Source organism: Delphinus delphis, chromosome 14 (genome assembly GCF_949987515.2).
Source record: "Delphinus delphis chromosome 14, mDelDel1.2, whole genome shotgun sequence".
NCBI classification, from domain to species: Eukaryota; Metazoa; Chordata; class Mammalia; order Artiodactyla; family Delphinidae; genus Delphinus; species Delphinus delphis.
The window spans coordinates 59,726,848-59,752,360 of record NC_082696.1 but is presented as its reverse complement, the minus strand read 5'-3'; the positions used below and the strand labels follow the sequence as shown (position 1 = coordinate 59,752,360).

Below are 25,513 nucleotides of genomic sequence, written 5' to 3'. Positions count from 1 at the left end.
TCCTTATTATATCTTTAAGAGGCAGGTAAGAGAACAGGTATTATTTTCAGCTAGAAATTGAGGGCCAGCGTTTATGGGGTAGGCACATGGCATATGCAGAGGTAGTCGGGTGTCATGTCTAAAAGCGTGTGCTCTGCCATCGCAGCCCCACCACACCACCCACCTGGTGTGTGTCTTTGGGCAAGTTGCTTATTTGGGCTTCAATATTTTTTATATAAAATGGGATTAATAATGATTATTAGAGTGGTTAGGATTAAATAATACGTGTAAAGTGCTTCTAATGGTATCTGCCACGCAGTAAATCTAAATCAATATAAATTACCACTACCACCATTACCTTTACTACTACTGCTACTGTAATGACAGTCAACACCATACAGTGTTGATTTGTGTGAGGTTTGTGTACATGTAGAAGGGAATTAATGTTCCTTTATTCTTATTTTAGGGTTCCCATTGTGTAAATGTGGTCTGGGGTGGGGGACAGAGGACTATGACAGAACCTGTAGCAGTTCACACTGGTCTCCATTACATTAATAGTAACAATACAACAATGCCTTAACTTTTTTGAGTACAGAGGAAACTTAGTTGACATTTCATTGAAGACAGATGGAAGTAATAACAAGTACTAACATTTTACCCCCATTAATCTTGTGTTTTTAATGGATAGTGGTAGCAGGAATTATGTTGGAGAGACATTGTTTATTTGAAGGGTATTTCTCCTCATAAAAGGGGTCAATGAAAAGCAACAGCTTGGGAGATTCTGCTCTAGACTATACCAGCCAGATAAAAAATTAGTAAGTGATATTGCAGGAAAGATGTATGAGCAAAGTCGGGCCAATAGCCTGCTGCCTAGTCTTTCAGATTCTAGTTCCACCCACACTACTTCAGGATTTATTTCTCCTCTTTCCTTTTAGGCAAACCTACCCTCTGAAAAACTCTTCTTCCTTAGCTCATTAGTCCATATCTTTTTGACCCTTATAATACATGATTTAAAATATTCTGTTTGCTTCCGCCACTCAGATCACCCACTGAATCACCTCAGCATACATGTATCATTTGTACTGTTTTAATTTGCAATAATTAAATTATGTATTTCTTTGGAAACCCTATTTTAGTCCATTTATATAGCATGAATAATCAATACTATTGAAAGTTCCTTGATGTCAGAGACTGTATCCTCTGTTTCTGTTGCATCTCCCTAGGGTACCTGTCATAATGCTCAGAAATATTTATTAAGCACCCAGTAATGCTTAATGAATGTTATTGACTGGCAAGACTTTCATGCAATTGAGATAGCAGCAAGATATCTGAGAGATTTCTTGGAGACAAGCAGAGAAACAGAGGCTAGAGGTGAATAGATTTGAGTTTTATCCATGTAATGAAAGTAGTTTTACTAGACAGAAGTCCTAGTTTTTCTTAAAGCTTTCATGCATGTAAGTGTTCCATGTCTTTAAAGCATTTTCAATGTCTCTTTTGGTATACTATTACAAAATTTGTATGCCTTTCTCTCCAAGAAAAATGACAGTTGAAAGATGAAAGAATACCATAATTTATATAATGGTATTATATTTTCTTTCTAATATTCTTCAATTATGGGAAGCTTTAAGATTGTCCCTCTTAGCTAACTACGCCATGTTCTGTAATTTTAAAAAGTGGATTCATCTTACCGTTTTTATCTTCTTGTGACATATCATCATCAAATTTTCAACAGTGTATGTAAGCAGCATGTAAAAATCTGAAATCATACACTCTTTGAAAATATGAAGTATATTTAAATTATAAATGTAATTTGGTATATATCTCCATTTAATGTGGAAAATATTCTGGGACAAATTTGTATGTAAAAATAAAACAAAAGAACCCTAATTTTTCCCTATTTAGGTTTTCCTGAACTACTGCTAGAAATGCCAGAGGAGGGGAGTGGATTATGTAAGCAATGCAATATATACTGAAGATACATTCTTTTTTTTTTTTTTTTTTTTGCGGTACACGGGCCTCTCACTGTTGTGGCCTCTCCCGTCGCGGAGCACAGGCTCCGGACGCACAGGCTCAGTGGCCATGGCTCACCGGCCCAGCCGCTCCGTGGCATGCGGGATCCTCCCAGACCGGGGCACGAACCTGTGTCCCCTGCATCGGCAGGCGGACTCTCAACCACTGCACCACGAGGGAAGCCCTGAAGATACATTCTTGCATGGAACCACTACAGTGCATAACTGACTCAGTAATTCTATACCATGAAAAGTAATCAAATGATCTTCACTTCAGACAAATCAAATGGGCCGTATGTCAGGTGTAATAGCATTTATGGTTATATATGGTAACATATATGTATGTGCAATATGTGTGTATCTCTGTGTTTGTTTACATGTTTATAATAGATTCTGATTAAAATATATTGTGGAAATGCAGAAAAACCTTTAAGATAGTAATTTCTTTTTAAAGGATCTTCAAGAGAGGAAACAATAAGGATAGTATCACAAACTGAAATTTACTATTTTTATGAAAATTGTCATTGATATTAATGCTGTCACCCATAGAATATAGTGTGTGAAAGAGGACAAGAGCACTGAATATCAGCAAAACAACAAATTCATGGATATAAGATCATGTCTGACAAAATAAATGTGGTCCTCTCTACTAAGCATATTAGGAATTCAGTTTCAATTAATTATATTTCAGGGGCTAATATGTAGCTAAGGTTAATGGTCCTTGGGTCTCAATCTATTTAGTTATTTTAGTAGTGTGTGCCTTTCACTTCAGGTGCTATTGGTAATATGGGATATTAAGGTAATCAGATAACCATAGTTAAAATAAATGAGGGCTTATTTGCCTCGGAGTGATTGGAGTGACTTCTTTCATTTGTTTTCACCTGGCTGCTCTCAAGTATCATTACTTTCTGTCCTTTGTCCAGGTGAACAAGGCACAAGGTCTAATATCACGAGTAATTTCTGTAGTCCCGGATCATAGCTCATTGTGAAGGAATTGTGTATTAGATTGTTTGTGGAGCCTGAAACAAGCCATTGAAATGCAAGTACCAGATCCTTTCATTGGAATAACTTTATGAACTGCTAGAATAATTTTTGCATCTTTTTAGAAGATATTTTAAGTCCTTCAAATTTTGGGGCAGTACTGCTGTGAACCAAATTCATTGTTGTATTAAAAAAAACAACAAGGTAGCCATAACTTTTGCTTTTATATACTTACGTTGAGATGAGAAAAAAAATTAGTGTCTCTTTCCCCTCATTCATCAGTGTATTATGTGCAATTCTATCAAAGCCATGACCAGGAGTAATGCAAAGCTGTGTGGATAAAAAGCAAATTACAAAAATACTGGTAAAGGTTTGTTTTTATTGATACTATTTTCTAATTTCCAAACATCTGGAATCTGGCAAATGTATAGTAGTTTCATTAGGCAGGTTGATGTGAGAGGGAAAAAAATTGAGGAAAAACTTAAATGTCTGAAGGCCACCCTGATGATATCTGGTGTTTGAGATGAGTATGATTTAGCATTGTTCTGTGTTTTATTCAGAACAAAAGAGAAATGAAGGAAATGCTTTGAAATCCTACCCAGTATGTTGGTATGGGATATCTCTTGAGGGTCACATTAAGACAAACATATACACACACATACACACACTTCCTAAAAGATGTTTGAATTGTGAATGAGTGGCCACATGGCAAAAATAATGCATATCAAACTATAAAGGCTGGATATATCTATATTCAATTTACTATTATAAAACTAACAAAAAATTAAAACATCTGTTGTTCTACCCCAGAAGTTTTCAAAAGTGGTGCCTTAAACTGCAACCCCATAGACTCTGACTTAATTTATCTGAGGTGGGATTCAAGAATAGGTAATTGTTTCTTACTCTCCAGGGGATTCTGGTGTGAATACATGGATGAAAACTACTATTTTGCACCACCAACCCTGAGAGGTAAGCAAAGACTTTGGGGAGGATTGTCCCTCAGTTGAACTCCTGGCTCTGCCAGGCTCTGCCACTGACTATGTGTCCTTGTGCAGGTTACTCTAAGAACACTTTCTCATCATTGACATGGAAAATACAAATCCACTGGATTTCTATGAGAATTACATTTAATATTTATAAAAGCCTTGGCAGGGCTCAAAAATACTTGCTCCCTCCTATCTGTAGTGCATTTCTTAGAGTCTCTCATAACCCCAGGTATAAGGTCACTTTCTGTTATAATATTAAGGTAAAATTAGCATTATCTCCCCCACTATATTATGTAGTAAAAATGTTAAGCATTTTGGAGATGAGGTTAATGCATGTAATTATTTCTGGCTGTTGTTATCTCCTGCTTTTAAAGTTCTCATTCTCTGCCTCACATTTTGCTTCTTGCCTCTGACTCCATTTCTACTTTGCAGTTTACTACAGGACAGGGTCCCTATCCCTTTGCTATTGTCAGTATTGTCAGCTGTAGCTGATTTTACAAAAGGTTTGTTATTTGGCAAAGAACTTAAAATTTCATCTCAGCTAGGCTTTTCCTTAAAAATCTCTCAATTATTTCTGGGTCTAAAAAATTTTTATTAGTTGTCTCTTCTACTGGGGCTCTGGCCTCCTTTCATGTTGCTGTGCCCTTTTCATTTCTCAAATGCCATCACACATTTTTCTAGATTCTTTTCACTTCTAAATCCCCAAATGCCTACGTTGTTTTTAGTTCTGTTTTTGGTTAACTTCTAAGGCATTCATTTATGCCCTGAGTAATATTCTTTTGCCACAAAGTAGCCAAACAAGATATTTTGCTAAATAAAAACTTCTTACTTGGAAGAGGAATTTTGCCAATCATTAGAATAATTTTCCTCCCTATTATATAAGGTTATACAGTTGTAAAATTATAACTGATTATAATTAGCATTATTCTTATATTGCTTTTCATTTTAAAATGTTCTGTAGAATAAGTAGCAAGTTGTTGAGTGTAAGAATATCAAACTGTAGTGGTCATAAGAATAGCCCAGGAGTTTGCTAACCTGTAGGTTCCTGAGCCTTGTGCCTGAGATTTTGATTTAGTAACTTAGCAGTGTAAACTTTAATGGGCATCCCATATGATTCCAGTGCAGGTGTTCTGTGTGTTGCATAGTGAGTAATATAGGCATGATTTGGCTCAGGTATAGCCTAGTTTATTTGGTTCAGCTAGTACCTGTTTATTTGCTGCTATGTATCCATTCTTCTACCTTCTTGCAAAAGATACACTAAATTGGGGGTGAGGGGAATGACCCCATTCTCAGACATGTGGTTTGAGTGAGATTTACTCCAGCTTAGATCTAGAGGTGTTTTCTGTTTGCCTTAAGCCAAATGGCAGATCACACTGCACCGACCATAGTGTTTAGTTCAGCAAAGGGCATGTAAACCAATCAGAATCATCAATTACTAGCTGGAAGAAATGTTTTTGGTGGTTACTGGGAAAGAATCAGCTATTTTCATTTTTCCTTTGATTTTCTTGTGGACATGAAGCTTGGAACTGCTGTGACTATCTTGTCTAAAGAGGTGAGTAAGTTAGAGGAAGCAGATAGAGCTAGAACCTGATGATACCACCAGCCTTCTGCCCAAGGACTAAGCTTACATGAACTGATACATCCCTTTTTGCTTAACCTAGACTTGCAGACCCTCACCTCTAGGTTAAGCAAACAGGAATGTATCAGTTCTTAGAAGAGTAGAATTAGGTAAACTGAAGCAAAGGGATGGGCAGCTAGGAGGCTCCATCTCTTTTTTGGCATGAATGATGCTCATCCTTCTTAGGATAGTTAAATAGTTAAATTTAAATTTAGGCATAGTTAAATCTGTGCCTTTTGAACATTGGGACTCTGTGTCTACTGTGGTTGCAGCAATGGAGGACAAAGGTAGGAAAAATTCAGGATGGTTGGAGCATGTCTGCTACATTTTAGAACCTTCAGTGAGGTCTATAGGATAGAGATAAGCTAAGGCTGAAACTAGCCTTTCTGACAGCAAAGAGGAAGGAAACATGGTTTTTTAAAGGAAAGCTCTTTTGCTTGAGACCTGTATTTCAAGAGGACTGAAAGACTGATCCCCTGGGGCTGGCAAGTGTGAAAAAGCTCAATGAGGGCTTCCCTGGTGGCGCAGTGGTTGAGAGTCCGCCTGCCGATGCAGGGGACACGGGTTCGTGCCCCGGTTCGGGGAGATCCCACATGGCGCCGAGCGGCTGGGCCCGTGAGCCATGGCCGCTGAACCTGCGCGTCCGGAGCCTGTGCTCCGCAACGGGAGAGGCCGCAACAGTGAGAGGCCCGCGTACCGCAAAAAAAAAAAAAAAAAAAAAAAAAGCTCAAGGGTCAACCCCATCCAAGGTTAGTACTAATGGAGGCAAAAGAGGTAGCATTGCAGCAGAAGGTAAGATTGGAGCCCCAGAAAAGCCTAAGTGGCTCCATCTGGACAAATGAGAACGTCACCACCATTGTGAGGATGCAGCCTGTGGACCGGGAAGATTCATAGAGCTTCCCTGTCTCATCCTAGCATGTCATACACCTCTAAAGCAGAGGACAAGATGGGAGTAGGAAACTGATTGTTAGGGGAATGGGTAAGAGCACTGGAGATGTATTGTGAATAAACTATATTTTCTGTTTCTGGACCTTGTGTTAGTAGATCTCTGGCTATGGTTACTAGCTCATGGGGCTAACCAGTAGCATATAACTTGAAACCTCTATATTTTTAGGCAGTTAATTCTGTTGCCCAAGAAACACCAAGATTGGTCAGCAACAGGTTATGATTGCTTAGTCCTTAAGCCTATTTTTAGGTTGTCAGCATGTACCAAGAGAAAGTGGGCTGCTAAAGAGGACTAGCCCACAGAAGGGGCAAACACTCCTCCTCTAGATTGGATGGAGACTGCAGCTACTTTGCTGCCCATAACAAGAGCAGCCTGAGATGAGGTCAACCCTTAGATGGAGGAAAAACAAGAAATGAGTATGCCCCTTAAGCCTCAAATCAGGGAGTGCCTGAGGCTAGCCCTTCTTTGGACTTTGTAGATAAAGGAGGCAACAAATTCTCATTATGTTTTGAGTTTTGTTTTTCCATTTGCAGCATAAATGATCATCTGATATACCTGGACATGCCCCTTATGTATTAGAGTTCTCCAGAGAAATAGAACCAATATATGATTTATTATAAGGTATTGGCATACAGGATTATAGAGGTTGAGAATTCCCATGATCTGTTGTCTGCAACTGGAGACTCAAGAAAGCTTGTGGTAGTTAAAAGGTCTGAGAACCAGGAGTGCTGAGGGTAGGAGAAGATTGATGACTCAGATTAGAGGGGGACAACTCCAACCTTCCTCCACCTTTTAGTTCTATTCAGGCCATCAATGGATCGGATGAGGTCTGTCCACGTCAGGGAGGGCCATCTACTTTACTCAGTCTACCAATTCAAATGCTAATCTCTTTCAGAAACACCCTCACAGACACACGCAGAAATAATATTTAATTGGATATCTGGGCATCCCTTGGCTCTGTCAAGTTGATACAGAAATTAACCATTACACCTTACAAATAACTTTGTAGTGTTAATTAACTTTTTAGGAGCCTGAGTTTCTTCTACCCTATAATGAGAACAATATCTATTGTGAGCCTCAGGAATAATGTATATAAAGCATAGTGCATGGTATATAATGAGTGCCTAATTAATGTTACTTTTATGGTCTATATCAGTGTTTTCCCCCGTCATGTATTATTTAGTCATCAACCTTATTGTGTATTTTGATCACTTTTCTTCACCCCATTGCTGAGAGAGGGATTCCTATCCTAGGATTACGGGGATAGCCAAAAGCATGACACCTGACACTGGACAGATGAGATTGATAGCAATTCATCAGTCCTGGGGGAGGAGGACACTGCATGCTTACCAGGGCCACATGGGGTTGCACTTGGGAATAGAATGAACAAGCAGGGACTGTGGGAAGCTGACTTTATAGTATTAAGAGCATAAGATGCCCCCTGGTTTTTGCAGGAGGGTGTGATTGGATTGTTTGAATAATTTCATGGACTGGCAGGGAATTGAAGACCACTCCTCAGGCATAAATAAGCAGGCAACGTGCCTGGGCATGATAAAAATTTCATGATAAAAAGGAATGTTTGGCTAGGGGATAAAAAGGAATGTTTGGCTAGGGGACCGTATCTGTCTGAGCAGAATGGGAAGGAGAACTTGTAGGAACTGAGGCCCTCTCAGTTTTCCTGAGATGTCAGGGCAACACAAAAATAGTAATTTTAGGCCTTATGCCGCATGGGGGTAGAGGAAAAAGCACTTGGATTTAGTTAGAATTTCTGGTTGCCATGTGGCCTATAAAATGAGAATATGCCAGTTCTGTCTCTCTTGAGGATCTTTGTGAAGATTATCAGTCATATTTGTGTCTAAGAATACATCAGATGCTCTTTCTTTTGATTGAGTAGTATTAGAAACAGAATCTTTTGCCCAAGACACCATGGACAAGTTTATTCAGGAATTGGAGAGTAGGATAATGGTTCTCAAGGTTGAAAGTAGTTAACAATAACTGTTGGTGCTTGTAAAACACATACACATGAAACACACTTTACTAATCCACATCCTCAGAGAAGTTTCAAAGTTTTGGTGGTTTAAGGCAGCATATTGATTTAGAAATGTACATTTAACAAGATCTCAGATTATTCTGATGCAGTAGTCCTTCAACCAAACAGTGTCAACATTGGTTTAGTGCCAAGGTTCTCAAACTTGACTGTGCATCAGAATGCATTGAGGGGTTGCTAAAACACACATCGCTGGGCCCTATCCTCAAAGTCTCTGACTCAGTAGGTCTGGGTGGGACCCCCGAATTTGCATTTCTAACAAGTTTCTAGGTGATGCTGCAAGACCACACTTTGAGAACCATTGGTTTAGTGTAGTAATTCTCAGTTGTGTATGATTTTTCCCCCAGGGGACATTTGCCAATGTCTGCAGACACTTCTGGTTGTCACAACTGAAGGGTGCTACTGATATCTCATGTTAAAGGCCAATGATGCTGCTGAACATCCTACAATGCACAGGACTTCATTCCTTCCCTACAACAAAGAATTATCTGACCCTAAATGTCAATAGTGCTAAAGTTGAGAACCACCAATGCAGTGGCATTTTCTGGGGAGGATTGGTGAGATAGTCTCCTCATGGCAGCAGGTGCACATAGTTCATGTACATAGACACTGTAGGGAGTTGGCCTGAAAAGAGCAGCTAAGTAGAATTTACCAAAGACATTTTATAAAAGAAATAACTTCACACTCTTAATGAGCCACTCATTTACTATCTTGCTGTCTACCCTGCAGAGCTGATCTGAATCGAGTGATCCTTTCGAAATCAATGAAAACTATACTCTGGATGAGAGAAGGGATGAAAAGAAACAGCTATGTTAATTCTGATTTAAGCAAGGTTTCTCATTCCCTTTGATTAAATTGCAGGTGAAAGGAAGTAGATGAAATGATGCAATTGAGTGGGCACCAAAAATTGATACAAATGAATGACTCTGAAGGAAAAAACAGGTAATGATAGGTGAAACTTATGTGGATTAGCTAGTTAAAAAAATCCTCTTCGTAGGGCTGCACGCAGATATTTAGATGCTATTATTCAGCAATCTGACACTTGTTACCTAAGGTGTAAACTGAAATAAGCAGTTTTCTTACCTTTTGCTGTATTTACAGCAATCAATAATTGTAATAACTCCAAGGCTGGCAAAATATTGTTAAAGGGTAGAAATCTGATAGGTGAGATTTTTCTTAGAGCTTGGAGAAAATTTTGAGTTACTTTAAGTTATCGATGGTAGCAAAGAAAAGTAAATGCATTTTTTTAAACAGGGCTGTGCAAAACAGACCACATTTTACTGAGGCTTCTTTAAAGCACTGATGATGGAGCTGAGTACAAGCTAAGTAACATACTCATGAAATCTGGCATATACTCAGCATCTAACAGAAAGCAAGCATTGAACAGTCTAAAATTTAATGTTGGACTGACCACACACAAACATTTCAGTAAAGACCTCCTTACATCTTCTAAAAAGCAGAATTAGCAAATATACATTGATCTTCATTCCCCTATTCTCATCACTCATGAATAAGGATAGGGGGATGGATTTCTTGCAGAGGAAGAAAGATAACTAGAAGGACCAATTCCCAGCTAGGAACTCTACTTTGTTCCTCATTTTATCTTTTACTTTTCCTGTGCTCACCAATGCTGATCCCAGTTACACATCTTTAATAGATAACCAACAATATCTTTTGAAATTTTAGGTATGATGAATATTCTATGTACGTAAACATATTATCATCACCACCATCATTAATGTGTTTATAGTTTTATATTCTCTCAATTTCTGTAGGTTTTAGTTTCTACATCTGTAAAATGTTTTTAAAATATTTTTTCTCCTTGGAATGCTTTTATCAAATACATGTGTTAAATTCTAATATGTAAATAAAATCTGATTGGCTGCTCTGATTGAATCCTCCTAGTTAGAACCAGAAATTGGAAGCCAAGACCTCATCCATTGGTTCTCATGGTGGTTCCTGGAGAATCTTGAAGCTTTAAGATTACACAAAGCACAGTTTAATAATCAAGGGTCTAAAATTTTAGATACCCTTTAAAATCTCCTCAAGCTTGCCAAATATAGGCACTTATTACCTCCAGAAAGGATTTAAGTGAATTTATGAACAAGACCTTATTTATATTTAAAATTCAGGTAAGAATATCTGGAAATTTGACCCAGAGCTTCCTTGTAACACACACACACACACACACACACACACACACACACACACACACATATACACACACACACACACAGAAAAAGGCAATAGGTTACCTGGCTTGTCTAATAAATGTCTAAAAATAATTTATTAATTGGATCCTTTTAGTAAGGCTATTTAGCAATGTAACGGGTATCTTCAATTGTGATTTGGTAAAATATGGAGTTCTCCTAGACATATAGAATTTTCTTTTATTATCAGACAAAGCTGAGTACGTATAACTGAATCTTGAATTTTAGAAGCACAGAAAGCATTTGTGAGAGGATTAAGGTGCATCTAAAAATGTTGATTTCTTTTTTAAAATTTCATTTGTTTATTTATTTATTTTGGCCATGCCTTGAGGCACGTGGGATCTTAGTTCCCCTCACAGGGATTGAACATGCACCCTCTGCAATGGAAGCACAGAATCTTAACCACTGGACCGCCAGGGAAGTCCCTAAAAATGTTGATTTCTCGTGACCTAGCTTGACCTGTAGGAGTTATAATTCACATGTTCCTTAAACTGAAGTAATTTACAAATGTTAATCATCTCAATCTTCAGTCATAGGCAAGATTGAGTTCTCTACAAAGTGAATGAAGTACAGATGCTCTGTATTGTGGTTTAAATGCAGATACTGTGTTTTATCTACACAGTATTCTGGAGAAAGGGTTGGCATGCCATTTTGAAATTAAGGGAACATGACCTGCTGAATGGAGGGTGGGCACCTTGCACAGTGGTATACAAAAAGGATTCCAGCAATTGGGGACCATGTTTTCTCTCAAAAAAAAAGCAAACAGACCCTGTTTTTAGTATGTATAAATGCCTAGACAATTACTCAGTTGAGACCTTAAAAGCAGCTTCTAGAGATCAACGTAGAGATAGTTGTGTCCTGGAAAATTTTAAGTATTGGTTGTCAGTCTATTTTGACCTTAACTAAATTTAAGAATCACTTCACAGAACATCTGGTGTTGAATGTCAATGTCTTTATATGTCTTTCTGGGTATGTTTATATGCAAAATGCCTGAGGGAATTGACTTTGGGGCAAATAATTTAATGGGTCTTTTTTCTTTTTACATAGTGATACTTGTTTGTTATAGAAAACTTAGAACTTAAATAGGTAGGGGAAAAAAGAAGCTAAAACTTATCTTCAGTGCCACTGTCCAATGAAAATAACATTGATATTTGGTTTTAATCTTTCTTTCCATTCTTTTTTTTTCTATACAGATGTTTTTGCTTACTAATAAAAAAGAGATTGGTATAAATACCATTATCTAACTTTTTTTAAGAGCATGATATTAGGCATATATCTTTCCATGTTATTAAATATTTACCTATAACATTGTTTTTAATGCTGTCTGTAAGATTCCTTTGTATGGATATGCTATAATTTATTTAAGTTTCTATTATTGAGCATTTAGGGTTTTTTTCCAAATTTTTACTATAAATGACATTCTAGTGAAAACTATTTTAATTAAATCATTGCACACATTCAGGATAGATTTTTTTATAGTTATAAAACAATACTTTCCTCTCATTTTTAGAATAACATTATTTTTACTCTGACTATAAAAATAAAATTACACTCTTGTAGAAAATTATAGGAAACCATAAGAAGGAAGTAAAAAACATAATTTTTAATTTTTTAAATTTATTTTTATATATTTTTTTATACAGCAGGTCCTTATTAGTTATCTATTTTATACATATTAGTGTATACATGTCAATCCCAATCTCCCAAATCATCACAGCCCCCCACCCTGCCCCCGCCACTTTCCCCCCTTGATGTCCACATGTTAGTCCTCTACATCTGTGTCTCAATTTCTGCCCTGCAAACCGGTTCATCTGTACTATTTTTCTAGGTTCCACATATATGCATTAATATACGATATTTGTTTTTCTCTTTCTGACTTACTTCACTCTGTATGACAGTCTCTGGATCAATCCACATCTCTACAAATGACCCAATTTCATTCCATTTTATGGTTGAGTAATATTCCATTGTATATATGTACCCCATCTTCTTTATCCATTCATCTGTCGATGGGCATTTAGGTTGCTTCCATGTCCTGGCTATTGTAAATAATGCTGCAGTGAACAATGGGGTGCATGTGTCTTTTTGAGTTATGGTTTTCTCTGGGTATATGCCCAGTAGTGGGATTGCTGGGTTGTATGGTAGTTCTATTTTTAGTTTTTTAAGGAACCTCCATACTGTACTCCATAGTGGCTGTATCAATTTACATTCCCACCAACAGTGCAAGAGTGTTCCCTTTTTTCCACACCATCTCCAGCATTTGTTATTGGTAGATTTTCTGATGATGTCCATTCTAACTGGTGTGAGGTGATACCTCATTGTACTTTTGATTTACATTTTTCTAATAATTAGTGATGTTGAGCAGCTTTTCATGGGCATCTTGGCCATCTGTATGTCTTCTTTGGAGAAATGTCTATTTAGGTCTTCTGCCCATTTTTGGATTGGGTTGTTTATTTTTTTAATATTGAGCTGCATGAGCTGTTTATATATTTTCGAGATTAATCCTTTGTCAGTTGATTCGTTTGCAAATATTTTCTCCCATTCTGAGGGTTGTCTTTTCGTCTTGTTTATGGTCTCCTTTGCTGCACAAAAGTTTTTAAGTTTCATTAGGTCCCATTTTTTTATTTTTGTTTTTATTTCCATTACTCTAGGAGGTGGATCAGAAAAGATCTTGCCGTGATTTATGTCAAAGACTGTTCTTCCTATGTTTTCCTCTAAGAGTTTTATAGTGTCTGGTCTTACATTTAGGTCTCTAATCCATTTTGAGTTTATTTTTGTGTATGGTATTAGGGAGTGTTCTAATTTCATTCTTTTACATGTAGCTGTCCAGTTTTCCCAGCACCACTTATTGAAGAGACTGTCTTTTCTTCATTGTATATTCTTGCCTCCTTTGTCATAGATTAGTTGACCATAGGTGTGTGGGTTTATCTCTGGGCTTTCTATCCTGTTCTATTGATCTATATTTCTGTTTTTATGCCAGTACCATATTGTCTTGATTACTGTAGTTTTGTAGTGTAGTCTGAAGTCAGGGAGTCTGATTCCTGCAGCTCTTGTTTTTTCCCCTCAAGATTGCTTTGGCTATTCGGGGTCTTTTGTGTCTCCATACAAATTTTAAGATTTTTTGTTCTAGTTCTGTAAAAAATGCCATTGGTATTTTGATGGGGATTGCATTGAATCTGTAGATTGCTTTGTGTAGTATAGTCATTTTCACAATATTGATTCTTCCAATCCAAGAACATGGTATATCTCTCCATCTGTTGGTATCACCTTTAATTTCTTTCATCAGTGTCTTTTAGTTTTCTGCATACAGCTCTTCTGTCTCCCTAGGTAGGTTTATTCCTAGGTATTTTATTCTCTTTGTTGCCATGGTAAATGGGAGAGTTTCCTTAATTTCGCTTTCAGATTTTTCATCATTAGTGTATAGGAATGCAAGAGATTTCTGTGCATTAATTTTGTATCCTGCAACTCTACCAAATTCATTGATTAGCTCAAGTAGTTTTCTGGTGTCATCTTTAGGATTTTCTATGTATAGTATCATATCATCTGCATAAGTGACAGTTTTATTTCTTTTCCAATTTGTATTCTTTTTATTTCTTTTTCTTCTGATTGCTGTGGCTAGGACTTCCAAAACTCTGTTGAATAATAGTGGTGAGAGTGGACATCCTTTTCTTGTGCCTAATCTTAGAGGAAATGGTTTCAGTTTTTCACCATTGAGAATGATATTTGCTGGGGGGTTGACATATATGGCCTTTATTATGTTGAGGTAGGTTTCCTCTATGCCCACTGTCTGGAGAGTTTTTTATCATAAATCAGTGTTGAATTTTGTCAAAAGCTTTTTCTGCATCTATTGAGATGATCATATGGTTTTATTTTTAAATTTTTTGTGTGTGTGGTTTTATTAAAACTCAGTAATTTAAACTCAGATTTACCTAGTAGGATATTAACTATGATGTTCTTTATATATATTTTAAATTAATTTCTATTGGAGTCGAGTTGTTTTACAATGTTGTGTTAGTTCTTTATATATTTTTAAAAGAATTTTTCTTCAGTTTTTTCTTGGTTTCCATATTTCTGTTGATTTTTTTTTCTTGTTAGAACATGTATATGTGAAAAATATGCTTTGTTCCATTTGTCTCAGGATGGACAAAAATGTGCTCTTTGTGGTCCCATGTGTTTCAGGAAGCAGGAGGCTACTATGAGCCGACTGGAGTTGGTCCACTTCCTGTTGTCCTGTTCATGGAATGCCCTTTGAAAAGGAGCAGCTAGACCCTGATGAGTTGGAAACCATCACAGTGCACAAAATCCTGGAGACTACACCTTCTTTCAAAGAGCAGTGTACTTGGTAAGTACTGTTTCAAGGCTGATTTTGAAAGAGAATGGTTTGCTTACACTTTTGTAGTCTCTGTAGTAGGTAATAAAATGCTTTAAGTATCACTGTTTTCTATACACCACTCATAATTGATTTGCAGACTCCCAGCGCGTTCTGCTGTAGTGAAAATATCCATGAGGCTTTTTGTACGTTGTTTTTGAAATAACTAATTTTTTTGGCTTCAAGTTTAAATTTGATTTTAAAAATTCTTAAGAATTTAGCCATTCTAAGAGACATTTGTTTTACTTGTAAGGAATTTTGACTCAGAAAAATTCAAATATTTGATATATATATATAGTTATTGTTGAGATATAACTTACATGCTGTAAAACTCAGCCTTTTAAGGTGGACTATGCAGTGGGTTTTAGTATTTACACAGAATTATGCAACTATCACCACTGTCTAATTTCAGAGCCTTATCCTCACCCCTAATATAAACCTGACACCCAACAGCAATCACTCCCCATTTTCCCCTACCCTACCTCCTGGCAACCATGAATCTGTTTTCAGTCTCTATGGATTTGCCTGTTTGGGACATTTTATATAAAGGGATTCATATAATATATGGTCTTCTGTGACTGATTTCTTTTACTTAGCATAATGTTTTCAAGGTTTATCCTTGTTGAAGCATGTGTCAGTACTTCATTCCTTTTTATGGCCAAATAATAGTTCCTCCAGTGGGTATACCACAGTTTGTTTATCCATTCATATTTAGGTTACTGCCACTTTTTTGGCTACTATGAATAATGCTGCTGCTATAAGCAATCATGTAAAAGTTTTAATATAGACATATGTTCTCAGTTGTCTTGGGTATACACTTAAGAGTGGAATTGCCTGCTCATGTAGTTATTCTATTTTTAATAGTAATTCCATTTTTACAGAACTGCCAGACTGTTTTCCAAAGCACCTGCACACTTATACATTCCTCTCAGCAATGTATGCAGGTTCCATTTTCTATAAATTCTAGCCAATTCTTGGTGTTGTCTGTCTCTTCGGATCATATAGTTTTTATTCTTCAATTTGTTAATATGATGTATCACATTGATTGATTTGTGTATATTGAAGAATCCTTGCATCACTGGGATAAATCCCACTTGATCATGGTATATGATCCTTTTAATGTGTTGTTAGATTCTGTTTGCTAGTATTTTATTGAGGATTTTTGCATCTATATTCATCAGTGATATTGGTCTGTAGTTTTCTTTTTTTGTAGTATCTTTGTCTGGTTTTGGTATCAGGGTGATGGTAGCCTCATAGAATGAGTTTGGGAGTGTTCCTTCCTCTGCAATTTTTTGAAGACTTTGAGAAGGATGGGTGTTAGCTCTTCTCTAAATGTTTGATAGAATTCACTGGTGAAGCCATCTGGTCCTGGACTTTTGTTTGTTGGAAGATTTTTAATCACAGTTTCAATTTCATTACTTGTGATTGGTCTGTTCGTATTTTCTATTTCTTCCTGGTTCAGTCTTGGAAGGTTATACCTTTCTAAGAATTTGTCCATTTCTTCCAGGTTGTCCATTTTATTGGCATAGAGTTGCTTGTAGTAGTTTCTTAGGATGCTTTGTATTTCTGCATTGTCTGTTGTAACTTCTCCTTTTTCATTTCTATTTTTATTGATTTGAGTCCTCTCCCTCTTTTTCTTGATGAGTCTGGCTAATGCTTTATCAATTTTGTTTATGTTCTCAAAGAAACAGCTTTTAGCTTTATTGATCTTTGCTATTGTTTTCTTTGTTTCTATTTCATTTATTTCTGATCTGATCTTTATGATTTCTTTCCTTCTAACTTTGGTTCTTGTTTGTTCTTCTTTCTCTAGTTCCTTTAGGTGTAAGGTTAGATTGTGTATTTGAGATGTTTGTTGTTTCTTGAGGTAGGATTGTATTGTTATAAAATTCCCTCTTAGAACTGCTTTTGCTGCATCCCATAGGTTTTGGATCATCATGTTTTCATTGTCTTTCATCTCTAGGTATTTTTTGATTTCCTCTTTGATTTCTTCAGTGATCGCTTGGTTATTTAGTAACATATTGTTTAGACTCCATGTGTTTGTGTGTTTTACGTTTTTTCCCCTGTAATTGATATCTAGTCTCATAGTGTTGTGGTCAGAAAAGATGCTTGATATGATCTCAGTTTTCTTAAATTTACTGAGGCTTGATTTGTGACCCAAGATGTGATCTATCCTGAGAATGTTCCATGTGCACTTGAGAAGATAGTGTAATCTCCTGTTTTTGAATGGAATGTCCTATAATATCAATTAAATCTATCTGGTCAGTTGTGTCATTTAAAGCTTGTGTTTCCTTATTTATTTTCATTTTGGATGATCTGTCCATTGGTGAAAGTGGGGTGTTAAAGTTCCCTACTATTATTGTGTTACTGTTGATTTCCCCTTTTTTTGGCTGTTAGCATTTGCCTTATGTATTGAGGTGCTCCTATGTTGGGTGCATAAATATTTACAATTGTTATATCTTTTTCTTGGATTGATCCCTTGATCATTCTGTAGTGTCCTTCTTTGTCTCTTGTAATAGTCTTTGTTTTAAAGTCTGTTTTGTCTGAATGAGAATTGCTACTCCAGCTTTCTTTTGATTTCCATTTGCATGGAGTATCTTTTTCCATCCCCTCACTTTCAATTTGTATGTGTCCCTAGGTCTGAAGTGGGTCTCTTATAGACAGCATATATATGGGTCTTGTTTTTGTATCCATTCAGCGAACTTGTGTCTTTTGGTTGGAACATTTAATCCATTCACGTTTAAGGTAATTATCCATATGTATGTTCCTATTACCGTTTTCTTAATTGTTTTGGGTTTGTTTTTGTAGGTCCTTTTCTTCTCTTGTCTTTCCCACTTAGAGAAGTTCCTTTAGCGTTTGTTGTAGAGCTGGTTTGGTGGTGCTGAATTCTCTTAGCTTTTGCTTGTCTGTAAAGCTTTTGATTTCTCCATCCAATCTGAATGAGATCCTTGCCCAGTAGAGTGATCTTGGTTATAGGTTCTTCCCTTTCATCACTTTAAATATGTCATGCCACTCCCTTCTGGTTTGTAGAGTTTCTGCTGAGAAATCAGCTGTTAACCTTATGGGAGTTCCCGTATATGTTATTTGTCATTTTTCCCTTGCTGCTTTCAGTAATTTTTCTTTGTCTTTAATTTTTGCCAATTTGATTACTATGTGTCTCGGCGTGTTTCTCCTTGGGTTTATCCTGTATGGGACTCTCTGCGCCTCCTGCACTTGGGTGGCTATCTCCTTTCCCATGTTAAGGAAGTTTTCTACTATAATCTTTTCAAATATTTTCTCGGGTCCTTTCTCTCTCTCTTCTCCTTCTGGGACCCCTATAACGTGAATGTTGTTGCGTTTAATGTTGTCCCAGAGGTCTCTTAGGCTGTCTTCATTTCTTTTCATTCTTTTTTCTTTATTCTGTTCTGCAGCAGTGAATTCCACCATCTGTCTTCCAGGTCACTTATCTGTTTTTCTGCTTCAGTTATTCTGCTATTGATTCCTTCTCATGTATTTTTCATTTCAATTTATTGTATTGTTCATCTCTGTTTGTTTGTTCTTTAATTCTTCTAGGTCTTTGTTAAACATTTTTTGCATCTTCTCAATCTTAGCCTCCATTCTTTTTCTGAGGTCCTAGATCATCTTCACTATGATTATTCTGAATTCTTTTTCTGGAAGGTTGCCTATCTCCACTTCATTTAGTTGTTTTTCTGGGGTTTTATCTTGTTCCTTCATGTGGTACATAGCCCTCTGCCTTTTCATCTTGTCTGTCTTTCTGTGAATATGGGTTTTGTTGCACAGGCTGCAGGATTATAGTCCTTCTTGCTTCTGCTCTAAAAGCCATAATTTTAACAGCTAGGGAAAAATAGGAACATTCTGTTACATGTTTCTCCCTATGTATTTATTCCCTGTAATTATAAAGTAAAACCCTCTTGCCCTGTTGGTGGGAATGTAAATTGATACAGGCACTATGGAGAATAGTATGGAGGTTCCTTAAAAAACTAAAAATAGAACTACCATATGACCCAGCAATCCCACTACTGGGCATATACCCTGAGAAAACCATAATTCAAAAAGAGTCATGTACCATAATGTTCATTGCTGCTCTATTTACAATAGCCAAGACATAGAAGCAGCCTTTGTGTCCATCGACAGATGAATGGTTAAAGAAGATGTGGCACATATATACAATGGAATATTACTCAACCATAAAAAGAAACGACATTGAGTTGTTTGTAGTGAAGTGGATGGACATAGAGTCTGTCATACAGAGTGAAGTAAGTCAGAAAGAGAAAAACAAATACTGTATGCTAACATATATATATGGAATCTAAAAAAAAAAATGGTTATGAAGAACCTAGGGGCAAGTTGTGAATAAAGACGCAGACCTACTAGAGAATGGACCTGAGGACATGGGGAGGGGGAAGGGTAAGCTGGGACAAAGTGAGAGAGTGGCATGGACATATATACACTACCAAATGTAAAATAGCTAGCTAGTGGGAAGCAGCCGCATAGCACAGGGAGATCAGCTCAGTGCATTGTGACCACCTAAAGGGGTGGGATAGGGAGAGTGCGAGGGAGGGAGACTCAAGAGAGAAGAGATATGGGGATATATGTATATGTATAGCTGATTCACTTTGTTCTAAAGCATAAACTAACACACTATTGTAAAGCAATTATACTCCAACAAGGATGTTAAAAATAAATAAATAAAGACATGCTAATCATTGAAAACATGATACAGAAATGTATTCATTATCTGAATTCCCTAAAGTGACCACTGTTGTAGGTTCCATATAGTCTTTTCGTCTATATATTTTTACTTATTAAAGCTCATGTTGGATAGATAAATATGTTTTGTGAGTTAATCACTTACTACTTTAGTGAAAGAATTTCCCTGTTATTAAGAACTGTAATATTTAATGCTGCTTAATAGTCTATGTTGTGGAAGGGTTTTCTATTACTTGGCCATTAATCTATTATTTGACGGCTACTTTGTATGATTGTATATATAAATATTAACACTCTATTTTATATATATTAATGCATTTTAAAATACACAATGGATTATTTGTATAATACTGATTCTCCCAAGTGAAATTAGGGGTCAAATGTTATGAACATTCTTTCAACGGTTTCCTATGTGCCTGGCTAATTCAAGCTAGTAAATGCAGCATAAAGATGGATATTCATCTTCCTTTTTTCTTAAGAATGCTAAATTTAATTTACAACTTTAGTAAAATTATTTCAATATAAATGAAAGAGAACAAACATAAATATAGTGGTGTGTGTAGGTATTTAATTTTTCCTCTTTATTTTTGCCTCAGAATTCTCATGTATTTTTTCAAATGTCTTGAAATTAGCAAATCATGTGAGAAAAATAAATGCTTAATTTTTAAAGTGATTGCTGTATTGATAATGGTCATTCACCAATCAGGTATTTTTCAACTTTTTGTGTGAGGCATGGTCCTAGGGGCTGGGTTTATTATATCTTTTCTCTTATTTAATTCCATAAAAAACTGAATGATCGTGGAGATTTAAATAGATTAATTATTTCATTTAGTGAATATTTACTGCATCCACCTGCCATATGGGGTTTAAATTCTTGTGGTACAGAGATGAATAAGATATAATTCCTGTCTGGAGGACCTCACAGTCTAGTTGGAGCCAAGAGGTCAAGAGATGATTATAGTTCAGAATGGGAGATGCAGGAATGAAGTGTGCCTGTTGTCTAGGGGAGCAGAAAGCAAGAAGTGACTGCTCTGCAGGGGGGCGGGGTAGTCAGGGGACTTTGCATAGGAGGAGGCACTTGTACTGGTTCCTAGGGGATGTAAGGGTTGGCTAATGTGAGCAGATGGAGGGCAGGGGGATACTTGCTTCCTTAGTCTTGAGATAAAGGTAAGATCAAAGATGCATACCAGGTTAGAAGATGGCATTAGTCTTGGTGAAGTCAACAAAAGCCTATGAGTCAGTTAGACATAGCGATTTTATGAAATTAAGCTTGATCAACATGAGATACTTTTGGGTTAACCTTAATTAGTAGCTATTTGCATGTTTAACAATACAGTAAACCAAAACAAGTCTTTTTTTTGCAGTAGTTATGTTTTTCTATGTTTATAAAATATATACACGCTCATTGAAAAATTATGAAAATATAGAAAAAAGGAAAATACATATCATCCAGGCATAATTACTGTTAACATTTTGATGTATGTGTTTTAAAAATCATTCTAAACAGACAACCATCCTTTAAAAACTGGAATCAGAGAGTGCATATGACTTTCTGCCTGTTTCTTCTCACATAATAAATCATGAAAGCTTTCTCAAAATAAATATAAATTAATATTTCAAATAAACATATAATATTCTATTATGTGGATATGCCACATTTTTTAAAACAAATTCACCTCTTCTAGTACATTTGAGATTGTTTTCCCTTTTTTTTTTTCTTATTGAAAATAATGCTATATGGGGACTTCCCTGGTGGTCCAGTGGTTGAGACTTCGCCTTCCAGTGCAGGGGGTGTGGGTCTGATCCCTGGTCAGGGAGCTAGGATCCCACATGCCTTGCAGCCAAGGAGCCAAAGCATAAAACAGAAGCAATATTTTAACGGATTCAATCAAGGCTTTAAAAATGGTCCACATCAAAAAAATCTTTTAAAAAAATAATGTTATAATGAATAGTCTTTTAAACTCATCTTCGTTCACTTCTTTATTTCCTTAGGAGAAATGACTAGGTTAAAATGTATGCACGTTTCAAATGCTGTCCAATTGTTCTGAAAGTTCGTATCATTTTATTCCTATTTTCATGAAGCAATATATGAGAGTATAACCAAATCTTACACTGACTTAAATTGCTTTTCTTGTAAAGGTAACATTATTCTGCTCAAAATAAAACCATTAGTGCCAATATACTTCAGTTAGGCTTGTGATTAAATTATAAATAAATTGAGAAGAGATCAGTATCTCTGTGCTTCTGAATTTACTCCCTCAAGAATATTAAATGAAAGTATAAAACACAAAACTGAATGTAAATAAATTTAAAGTAATATAATTTTATATATTTATGGAACACTTTCTCTAAAAACTTAATAGAAGTTTTTTTTTTTTTAAGTCAGACATATTATCAGGTTGATACTAAGAAGCTTCACATTTTCATGTGTTTCATTACTGAATAATAAGATCATCCTCAGATTTTTGTTCCCCTAAGCTAATGTTATTTGTCCTCGAAGAAATTTACAAAATACGTTTTGCTAACTCAAATAACTTTACCTTCCACTAGAGTAAATCGCTATTTATTTCAATGTCCTAAGTTAACCCCTAGTAATATTCAAAGGATTAAGACAGCTTCTCAAAGTGTACAACTCATTACTGGAGTGTTTCAAACTAAACAAACCCAAAAAACCATATAGATTTATGTGTGCTTTCATTATTACTGTTATTCAGTATCCAAAGTTGAAAAGAGAACTATGTTAACTTCTCAAGATTTAATAGGAATTCAAAGGTTTATATTAATATATAAATCAATTGTTTATATTTATGATGCATCTATAGCTTAGCTATCCAGAATTCTTGGTGAATGAGCCACTTTAGATAGCCATTTTCTGAATAATGCAAATTTTTCCCCTAAGAATTAAAGATATTTCAGAATTAACTTTTACCCATTCTTGACTTATTTAAACAAGTCTTAGATAATTGTTATAAATGATACTGTTTTATTGTCCTCAGGGCCTATTGAATTTTTTTGTTGCTCATGCTAATTGATCCCATATTGCTTTACTGACAATTCTTGAGCCTACTTTTTGTTTTTCAGTCTTATGCTATTTGTCACATTTTTCTGTCAGTGTACTATTTCCTCTTTTTTTCTAATTTGCTGGTGCCAATCTGGCATAAATAACCATGCTTATTAAGATTATAAAAAGCAAAAGCAGATGAGAAATGAAAAAGGAAATGACAACTTCTTGAGTAAAGAATACACATTTTCCTCTATAAATAAAATATTTGTTTTTATTAATATACTGACCAGTTCAGGAGTCTATTTTTCTAATTTCTAGCTCTGGGTAAATTTTTTTTACACGGGCCTCTCACTGTTGCGGCCTCTCCCGTTGCGGAGCACAGGCTCCGGACGCGCAGGCTCAGCGGCCATGGCTCACAGGCCAAACAGCTCCGCGGCATGTGGGATCTTCCCGGACCGGGGCACGAACCCGTGTCCCCTGTATCGGCAGGCGGACTCTCAACCACTGCGCCACCAGGGAAGCCCCTAAATTTTGAATAGGTAAACTATTTCTCTTACTCCAAGTGCCCCTCTTAACCAAAACTAAATGTCAGGCAAAAGGGAAGGCATAGAAAACTGTCGTGCCTTACTCCACACAGTCATTGCGTTAAGGTGTAACTGCCTTAAATTGCAGCAGCTGTAGTCTCCATGTGCAAATTTCCCTTATTTCTGTGCTCTTCCAAGCATCAGCTGATCTCTGCCTGTGAGTTTATGAGCACCAGGTTTTGTTTTCACCCCACTTCTCCCACTTTTTTTCAATTCTGCTTTGATTTTTCTTTTTGGTAAAAATCGGAGCGTGTTCCAGTGGCCTTAGTGCATTTTTATTAACATACTCATTAGAAAAGAACTAATCCCGTTATGATTCAGCAGAAATAGACATAATATGTATTTAGGGATTGTCTGGCCAGGGTTACTGGGTTAAATTGGACTTAAAGTTCTCATTTGAGTTTAACTGCCTTCTGTAGTCCAGTATGCACCAAAATCTTTCGTTTTCTAACAGCAAGTTAGAACGGGCTGGGCAGTGCACTTAGAGATGAGAAGAAATACTTAGAGGAATCACTGATCATGGATATAAAGTTAAAAAAAGTTAGAAAGCATGTCTGATGATACATTATTATAAAAAGTAAGTTAAAATAAAAGCCCAAACACTAACCAATATTTGATACTGAGTTTTCTTTGTTACCTAGTTTAAGAAACATAATTATGAAATAAATCAAAAGAAACAATAGCTTTAGGGAGCATTAGAAATGACATTTAGGTACTGTGCATGACACTGAAGCACCTGAACCCTGAAGTACCCCTTTATTTAAAGACTATGTGGCTAAAGCTGACTAAATGATTTTCTGGTATGTAAGAAGTTGTTTTTTGTTAGAAAACTCCTAATTTGTTTCCCATTTTTACTAAGAACAGGATAAATCACATGTAGTATACACATTATTCACCTAGAATTCTCTTTGGAATGGACCTATAAGAGGCAGGGGACTCTAAGAGCCTTATGATTCTATTTTTAAAAGACCAACAGAAAAGAATAGAAAGATATGAGCATTTTCTCATTTAAATGATTACGTAAAGAGGAAGATCTCACTCAATTCTAGATTAAAGATGTTGGTGATTTTCTTCTCATCAGCAGTGTTGCTTATGGGGAGCATTGACCTCGGGCTTTCTCCTTCCCATTATCTGCAGATATGTTACTTTTCCATTTCTGAAAGAAGTGCTTAACATATTATATGAGACTACGACAGAGGTTTTGCAGTTGCTATTTAAAAAAATATATCGTATACATATTCATGTGGTTTTGGAGAACTCTTTTATTTCGGTTTTAGGGCAATCTGTAAAAACTACAACATGAATGCTTATTTATTTGAAAGTATAATACACTATGATAAGATGTATATTCTTTTAATGTGAGGAAGACTGATGGTCATGTTTTCATCATTCTTCTTAGCATTCTCTTCCTTGAATATCTTTGACAAACTGTATGGCAATTTATTTTTCTGTAGGAGTAAAGAAGTTCAACCATTATTTGGAATACTAGAGCTATTTAATTAGCTGAATGTTTAATGTGCCAGTAGTAAATATGTCAGTCATTTTAATTTATTTCGAAATGGAGATATCAATTCATAAAATAGAATTTTAAGAGTGATTATGCTCCACTTTTTTCAAGACATCTACCTTGAGCACTTCAGATTCCCTATGCAATGTTTATGAACATTTAAAAAAGTCAAACTGTTATTACTGTATTCAAGATAGAGGTCTTGGAGGTTTAGTTCCTATGCAAGCAATTAGATGCTATTAACAGAAAAACATGAATTTTTACTTTAACCTATGGGATCATTTTGTGAACATTTATTAAAATACATAGGAATGTCATTATGCTACTATTTACCATAGAACAAAATTCTATCTAAGGCTCATCTTTACTGAGTGTTGTATTACAGGCTTCAGATACTGAATCACTTCATTATAAGGGGCTTTACTTAAGGCAGTATGACATTACAGACTCCAAGAATAGTTCTATAGCAGATATCATGTGTATATAAATATTCATGAAGTATATACAAGTATACATGTATATGCATTTATTTACCAGGATACTATGACTGTTTTGTGGGTTGTTTA

The 25,513-nt window shown here is 36.0% G+C and overlaps 1 long non-coding RNA gene across 1 annotated transcript in view; it reads left to right on the top strand.

Moving 5' to 3' along the window:
• LOC132437343 (uncharacterized) overlaps window positions 1–25,513 on the top strand; it is a 298,528-nt gene that overhangs the window by 58,662 nt on the left and 214,353 nt on the right. Inside the window, exon 3 of the long non-coding RNA XR_009522006.1 lies at window positions 14,956–15,118. This is a non-coding gene — a long non-coding RNA (uncharacterized lncRNA). The remainder of the gene's footprint in view (window positions 1–14,955; window positions 15,119–25,513) is intronic.